We start from the raw sequence: 8,898 nt of genomic DNA, 5'->3' as shown, positions 1-8,898 counted from the left end.
CCGAACGGCCTATATTGGTTTCTGCACTCCAAACACCGTTATCAATATGACGCCTCTTCACTGCATTATAACTTTTTTTTTTTTTATTTACATTCATAATATTTTTGCAGGATTATATGCTTTTTCTATTGCTTTTTAGAGCTCATTTAATAGAAAAGTAATTTTGTTTACACAGTATTTGAATTTTTGCATTTTACATTTTCTTACTGGTGTTTTCAGGCCTACCATCACCCGCCCTTTACTAGTGTCACTATTCACTTTTTTTTTCTTCGTGCCTCAATAAGGATTCTTGGGAGGGCGCATAAGTACCTCTTAATACACAGATAACTAATAAAATTATTACATAAAAATAATTTAATAAACGTTAATTTCATAATAAAACACTGTTTGCCCTTGCGCAAAATATTGTTTTTTACGATATATATGGCAACGGTTACTACAAGCAGACGACTGTTGCAAGCTCGAAGTGTCAACATCCTACAATTCTATGAATCGTTGAAGTTGCTTATTGTAAGCGGTGTTTGTTTGACAGGTAAGTGGCTAGTTTCAGTAAAATTAAAAAATTTTTATTTCCTAGGTTTTGTGCGGTCCTGGCACAGTGGCTATCGCCATACCTTCGTAGATAGTTACCTCGTGTTCGATTCCCACCACCCCCAACAATCCTTCCCTTCCTTAAAAATATCAACTCAAAAAACAACAAAAACAATAATCACTCGTGCGTAAGGGATTGCTAGGCAAACCCGTGAATCTGGTGCAGATACACCAGTCGCACTTAAAGCTAAAACCAAAACCATTTCCTAGGTTTGGCAGTTTTGGTACATTTCAAATTCATGTTGGCATTAGCACCACAGAAGAAAAAAATTTACGTGGAAGGAAAGGAATTTAAAGTATAGACATAATTTTATTAATTGCATTTGGAAATTTGACACAGATTACTAATCCGAAATGTTTCGGATTAGTAATCTGGTGGTTAATTTCAAGGAGAATCATGAAACTAGAGATGATTTACCATGAACCATTTGGGAACCAACTTGTTAGCTGCCTTATAACTATCATCCTTCTGGTAATCTAGATGTTCACAGTTTTTTGTTCGTGAAATTTATGTAATCATTTTTCTTATCGTTCAGATGAAATAACACCATTACAGCTGTTAGTTACGTCAAGACATTAATCTCAAGATGCAAGTACTGAGCTTTAACGGATTTCAATTTACATAAGCAAGACAACCAATTCTGTTGTTGAGGAGAAAACCAACCACACACCCAGCTATGAATGGTAAAATATGTGTAATTGAATCTAAATTAATTTTATTTTTATGGTTTAAAGGCTTTTCGTTCTTCCGTTCACGTTCAAGCTACAACTCATCGAATCGGACTTTTATAAGCATGCCATAAAATATCTCGCCATTTTTAATTGAATCATTTGTTCTAGGTCTTAGTCATTGGTGAAGAAAACCACTTGCCTTACATGAGGCCACCACTATCGCGTAAGAATTGTGGTTCAGTGACGATCCCGAAGTGTCAAACAAACTGAAGTTTAAGCAGTGGAACGGAAAAAAGTGAAGGTGATTGTCTAAAGTTATAATTTTGTGTTGCGTTATTTTAATGAATGTGACCTATTTTTGGATCCAGTTTGTTCTTCGATCAGGATGAATTCTACTGCAGTCCAGTGGAATTAGTTGCCAAAGAACATGATGGTGGTGTTTCAGTTGTGCGAGGACATCATGTAGTTAAACTGGACATTGCTGGTCGCAAAGCTGAGTTAGATGACGGCCTTACCATCACCTACGACAAGTGTCTTATTGCCACAGGTGAATTTCTTTCGTATTTATCTAAAATTTAAAGTACTCGATAATTATAACTTTTTGGAATGTTGAAAAACTTTTATAATCTTCCTACTAGATAGTATCTGAGAGCCATTGTTTAATTATCATTTCAGTTAGACGCATTTTCAACTATTAACTACCTTAATTTATTATCGTCTTAGGTGGCGAACCCTAACATCCAGCAGGAATAAAGATGGTAAAAACCCGGATTCGTTCCATGTTGTTCATTCTTGTTGCATGCTATATATTATATGTTATTGTTCGTTTTTCTTGTTCGTAATTTTCATTCATCAAACCTGAGTTTTTTTTTCTTTCTTAGTTTTGGAAGCAGTTGAAAGGCCCGCAAAGTAAAACAACAGAGTTATTCGACTTTTTCCATCAGCAACAACAGCAGCCTGAGCAACGGCCGCATAGCAGTGTGAAAAAAAAGTGAAAAAAATTCAAGTCAGTTGCCATATTTCTTTATACTATTTGCCATACTTTGTGTTAACGTCGTAAGACTTTAAATTACCAAATTTATCTTTGCAGATCTCGGACGCAGTGCAGTTGTTCGCCGATTATTCGAAGAGCATACGAAACTATTTATACGATGTCGATGGCAATATTCTGCTTGATGTTTACACTCAAACCTCTTCAGTTCCATTAGGTTACAACCACCCTGAATTATTAGATGTCAAGATAAAGAAAACATCAGAACGTAATTGAATTGATTATTTACCTGTCTGGGCAACATCAAAATTTTAATTTATATTTCTCAAAGATTCATAAACCGACCTGCCCTCGGTGTATTTCCTGGTGAAAATTATCCTCAGCGAGTCCAGAATTCTCTGTTACGTATTGCTCCCAAAGGCCATACAGAGGTAAGTTGTAGCTCCTTAATTGTTCCGACCTATTGCAAATAATAAAAAATATATTTAAAGGTAACGACGATGGCGTGTGGATCGTGCTCAAACGAAAATGCGTACAAGGAAATTTTCGTTTGGTATCGCCGGAAACAGAGGGGAGATAAGTCATATACCCCAGAGGAGAAGACGAGTTGCGTAATGAACCAATTGCCTGGTGTTTCTGACCTGACTCTTATGTCTTTCAAAGGTATTTAGAAACACGTTACAATGTTGAATCAATATTAAATGAAAGCCTTTGCTCTGTTACAAAAGGCGCTTTCCACGACAGAACGTTTGGTACGTTAATCACGACTCATACCAAGCCAGTCCATAAACTGGACATTCCTACAAAGGACTGGCCAATTGGAACCTTCCCTCGCCACAAGGTTAGTTTTAAAATTTCAATTAAGCTCAAACTATTACCTGATCTCATATTTCTTGTGATTTTAGTATCCGTTGGAAGAATTTGTGCGTGAAAATGAGGAAGAAGATCGTCGCTGTTTTGCGGAAGTTGAAGAGCTTTTTGATCGGTACAACAAATGTAAATAATATGCTTACCTGGATTTAGTTCGTCTGTTGCTACCGAAGTCAAATCGAAAAAGTTTTTTTTGAATTTTTTGTTTAATTATTTGTATTTTGTAAAAATAAATGATATGTAAATCAATTACCAAAAATTTATGGTATTATTTTAATTTAAACAAATTTTCTTGCGTCCTTTGGCTGCCGCGATCCGGACATTCCGCGGAGGTTCCAATACGTACGTTCACTGAACGTACGGATTTGCCATCCTGCAGACGGCCAACTAAGGACGTCCGTAGTACTCCCAAATAAGGACGTTACCAGGACTTCCAATTAATTACGTCCGTAGGACGTCCTCCAGTGGACGTCCCTAAAACCGGACATTAGGACATTCTGATGACGTACATCTGCCGTCAGAATGGGACGTCCCGATCGGCCAGCCAGGACGTAGATGGGATGTCCCTGGGACGGACAAAGGCTAGTAGGGTATGTATGTGCTATAATCTTTTTGTTTAAGGAAGGCAAGCCAGCATATGTCATCCAATTTCAGGGGAAAAGCAGGACTCTGATAAAATGAAAACTCAACTTAAACGGAAGTTAGATAAGTTGGAGAAGAAGAAACTAAACAAACAAAGGAAAAATAACAGATGCCAAGGTAAACTTTGATTTCGACAAAAAAAAATAGACCTTCAACTAATTTTACTTTTCTGTATTTTAACAGATAAAAGAATACTAAGCGCAATAGGTTCAAAAAAATGTGGAATTGATTGCGAGCTTGATAAACCAATTAGGAAAGAGAATAAAATCAACATCACAAACGAGAAAGAAGTTGGTTGAACGCATCGAAGAACAAGAAAAGAGAAAGGAACAACAACAGAAAAGGGATAAATCAACATTAAGAAAACGAAAAATGAAAGGAAAGCATAAACTGAATAAACTAGCGAAAAAAACAAACTTATCGTATGAATTGCCGATATTGACATGGATGAGCAACCTCGTGTTCCATTATTTCCAAGCCGTGCCATGATAGTTTTGTATAACAATACACTGGCATGCCTTCCATGATCCGAGCGGAACTCATTATTTTCGTTCTTGCCACGTAGGTCTCTATTTATGGTTTTGCGGCATATATTTTTTTTATTAAAAAATGTGCTTGTCTTAAATTATATATATATAATTTTTTAATTATTTATCAGTGTATTAAGGAGTACTTAGGGGAAAGCATGCCCCTCGTCTCCGGGAATTCGCATGGAATAAGGATATCAGCCAGGGGGGAGGGCGATACTAGAACTGGACGCCACTAACGAAAGGTCAAGGGCAAAAAATCAAACACTGTGTAAAAATAAATATAACTTTTATAAATGAGCTGTGTAAAGCAATAGATAATCCGTGTAATCGTGCAAAAAAAATACAAATATGAATTCAAACAAAAAAGTAATGATGGACTGATTACACGAGCAATTGATAACGTGGTTTGGAGTGCGGAAAACTACATAACCCGTCCGGTTCTTCCTTTATAACAGCGGGCTTTAGGGTTATTTCCCAAGGAGAAATCGGACCATTACTATGGAGAAATAGGACCCTTATGAGGAAGAAATAGGACCCTTCTAAATATGATTGATGATTGGGTCCTAATTCTCCGGGTCCTATTTCTCCAGGTCCTTTTTTGGGGTCCTAAATCTCCGGGTCCTAATTCTCCAGGTCCTATTTCTCCGGCAATCGAGAAAACAACAACGCCTACTACGACAAGTTCAACAACAACGGAGGAAACAACAACGCCTACTACGACAAGTTCCACAACAACCGCGACAACAACGACGCACCAGCCGCTCAATAACGCCGAGCACAAAAACAGTAAGCGAAAGTTGGACGACCCAACAATCATCAACACATACTGCCGGAGTAACCCCTTTAGCACTAACGGGAACAACGTCTACAACAGAAGGAACTCAAATTCAGGCCATCGAAGAAAGCAGTATTCGAAACTTACCGTTAGCTGATTCTTTGATAATTTCAATGGATCAAAAAGCTGAAGATACATCAAACAATGAAAATTTAGAAGCCGATTTACCCAAAAACATTGAAGAATTCAACGACAAAATTAAATACGAAATAAGTAAAATGCACGACCAATATAAGATAAGCATCGAAACAGAACACGAGAAAAAACTCGCAAAAGAAATACGAGACGTTTGTTGTCAATTATCGGCAATCAAAAGAACACAGGCAGTTATCTTAGCTCAAACCAACGGAATTTTGGCCGCAGCAGCAGTAGGTTTACCAATCTGCACGAGACTACAAGGCTTCGGTCAAGCAATGACACTTCAACAATGCGAAGCCAAGAGAATTTTTATCTCAGCGAACGAAACAAAATGTGGATTTCAGCCGTTCTTTACTTACGAAGGAAAGAACTGTACGATCGGAACAGATGGATGGTCAATTCACCCATTTTCCGATTGTTTTTGGAAAACACCGTTAGTTAATTTAAATGGAAATCCTCACACCTGGGAACACAACTCTACAACCGGAGATTGGATACGACAAAAGCCTAGCATCCACATGCCCAACCTAGAACTCATTACAGAATTTGAAGAGCTCCACCTAAATGATTTCGATTTTTCCCTGAAAAGTCATCCAGCACACGAGACAATGGAAATGGAGAAATTAAACATCCTAAATGACCTAGTTGGCAGAATGCAAGAAGGAAATTCCAATTCTGTTGGAGATATTGTGATGTCAGAAGAACAAGATAATCAAATAGGTCACATGTATTCATGGTTCGACAAATTAAAAATAATAGGCCTATCGGCGATAGGATTTGTGCTATTCCTCATATGCTTACGGATCTTCATCATTTGCAACCCCATCTCAAAAATTAAAGAACATATTCGCAGAAACCGAAAGTTTACAAGCAGATACGATGATGGCATAGAGGAAGACCACGAACTCGCTTCAATGCTACCGGTACGAGAGACAAATTATCATCCAGAAATAACCGCCGAACAACCGTTCATAAGAACAGCCGCCCCTACACAACTGACAATCGAAAGACAAGGACAAGTGCGCCCTCCACGGCCGAGCGCGCCAAATTCATTAAGCTACCCAGCTATTGAAGAAACCGACACACCCAAAAGATGCACAGGAAAACACACAACCTGTACTTATGTCGTTGGGTACGGCATGGTTTGGGAAGACCTATGCCGTTGTATGTCAGAAATTGACAACAGTAGTTCAGCTAGAAAATAAAAAGTCCCAAGGTCATCGAAATTAAAAGTAGCAACTAGACATACCCCTTGACAAATTCAATTAATAACAGAATAAATTAACAGCCCCCAGTAAATAACGTACTAATCAGCATTTTCAACCAATTAAATGACCCTTAAATTTTTTTTATATCCCCTTACTCGTAACTTTATAGTAAAACAAGAAGAGGAAGCAAACTCAAATAACAATTTTGTATTCTCAACTAACATTATCCACAAAATCAAAAGCTAATAACAAAGTCATCAGGAGGATCAGTATCCATATAAACATGCTCGAAATCAAAAGGCTTTTCAAAAATTCTTGTGAAAGGCAACATCTCTTCATCATACTAAAGAAACTAACTCACAAAGAAAATAAAACACAGGAACACCTAAAATGAAAATGACAATGACTAAAAAAGGAATAAGGAAAGTTCTACAATCAAACGGCTTATATGTCAATTCACCCGCGAAGGGATATGAGACCGAAAAGGAACATAATTAAATGCAAGACAAACCTGCCTTCAATTTAAGAACAGTTAAACAAAAGTTAGCAAACAGCAAGAAGACCTCTGAAGAAGAAAGATTCCCAAAATGAATTAACTAACCCCTCCCAGTGTCTCAACGACAAAACTCCGACAAAGTTCCACAAAGCAAAGTGTCATCAAAACTAAACCATTCCTCTCAAAATGGCAAACAACATCACCAATCAAGATAACGAAATGGACGTAATCATCATCCCACAGGACCAAAAGGAACACGAGTTAATAATCATTAGCGATACTGAAAGTGAGAAAAGCCAGCAAGAAAACGGAGAAAAAGATAGTGCTAAAAGTGCGGATGTAAACAGGCAAATAGTGAAAAACGCAGAATGGATCGGAATCAAAACCGAAAAGAACGATTTTTCTGAGCTAGAGAGGAAAAGTAAAGACAGCAGTGAATCGAGTGACGACGACACCAAGGAGATAAATGCATATAGTGAAATAGAACCCGACATGGAAAGTGCCTACAGTACCGAATATATATTGGAAAATAACAGTGACACCGGCTTCCAATATGACCCACCCCACGGTGCCGAATTAGAAAATAACAGTGACACCGACCTACAATGTGAGCCGCCCCAAAAACGGAGCAGGCCGAATGACGAACAAAGGGAAAAGAAAGCCTGCAAAAACTGTCGGATGAAAACGATAGCACCACTTTCAACGGAGCGAGCGGAAAAAATTCAGCTGCATCGACAGGCCACTATTGACCTAGAAGCCGGAAAACTTTGCTTATCCATGATGGAAGCTCCAGTACCAACTATAAGGAGGTGCATCCAAAGCAAATTAGAATCGCTAGGATGTTGGCCAAGGCAAAAAATGGCTATATTCCTCGATAAACGATACGACGAAGGACGTACCCTACTTCACACCAGTATAGAAAGGAACAGGTACGACATAACGGATGCCTTACTTTCCTACGGAGCGAATCCCGAGATAATGTATCAAGGGAACACAATCGGACATTGGGCAGCAACCAACAACGATTTATTCTTGATAAGAATACTAAAACACAACAACTGCGAATTCACAAATCGCAATAAAGACGGAGAAACCCCACTGATGACGGCAATATCACACAAAAATGAAGAATGCGCAAGACTAATTTGTACCCCAACAAACATCAAGATAGCAACAAACGAGGGCAAAACCGCCTTACACTACCTCGCCAGGTACGGTCTCGAAGACTTGGCAACGCAAATCGGCACAAAAAGAATAATCGACGTCAACCAACAAGACGAAACGGGCACAACCGCCCTACACGATGCAGTGAGATACAAACAATCAGACATGATCGAGTTACTGCTTCTACACGGAGCAGATACAAAAATAAAAGACAACCGTGGACATACGGCTATGTCAAACAATGACAGCACAAACGCACTATAATCAAGACGAAGATAGAACCGGTTTATTCAACCATAGCCATCATTTGTATTCATAGAAGCAACTATAATTGGTGACGGAAAAAGAAGAAGGAGAGAAAATTTCTTCTAAAATTCAGGTGAAGGAACAAGTTTTATTATTCAGCCGTAGGTTATAGTCGGTGATGGAGAAGCGCATATTGGAGGACCAATTCTTCTCATCGAAGGGGGGAGGAATGTAACGAGCCCAAAGGCTATCCGAAGACAGCCACACCCTCAACATCCCTCAAGCGTTTCACGAGTGAAAGTGAACGTATCCCCACCCATTTTACCTTCAAATGTGTGTTAGTTAGTAGTATAAATACAGCATGTTTGTACCTTGTTAAATCGGAATTATTACGACGATTCACTGCAATACACGAGGTTATGAAACTTTACACTATATTCACATTGAATAAACGTATATTTGATGCTGTTGGAATGTAGATATTGAAATTCACTGTATCACACTAAATTCACATT

The 8,898-nt window shown here is 38.3% G+C and overlaps 1 long non-coding RNA gene across 2 annotated transcripts; it reads left to right on the top strand.

The window, feature by feature from the left end:
* The first annotated feature begins 1,974 nt into the window (after positions 1 to 1,974).
* Positions 1,975 to 3,242, top strand: LOC130698306 (uncharacterized). Of its 2 annotated transcripts, none has more exons than XR_009003265.2 (7): positions 1,975 to 2,021; positions 2,145 to 2,254; positions 2,354 to 2,522; positions 2,586 to 2,685; positions 2,746 to 2,917; positions 2,983 to 3,095; positions 3,160 to 3,242. It is a non-coding gene; the product is annotated as an uncharacterized LOC130698306 (long non-coding RNA). The 2 variants fall into 2 exon arrangements; XR_009003266.2 differs by having other exon boundaries at positions 2,145 to 2,269.
* The last annotated feature ends 5,656 nt before the right edge of the window (positions 3,243 to 8,898 follow it).

The sequence above is a fragment of the Daphnia carinata genome, unplaced genomic scaffold (genome assembly GCF_022539665.2).
Source record: "Daphnia carinata strain CSIRO-1 unplaced genomic scaffold, CSIRO_AGI_Dcar_HiC_V3 NW_026453066.1, whole genome shotgun sequence".
NCBI lineage: Eukaryota > Metazoa > Arthropoda > Branchiopoda > Diplostraca > Daphniidae > Daphnia > Daphnia carinata.
This window is presented reverse-complemented; position numbering and strand designations above follow the sequence as displayed.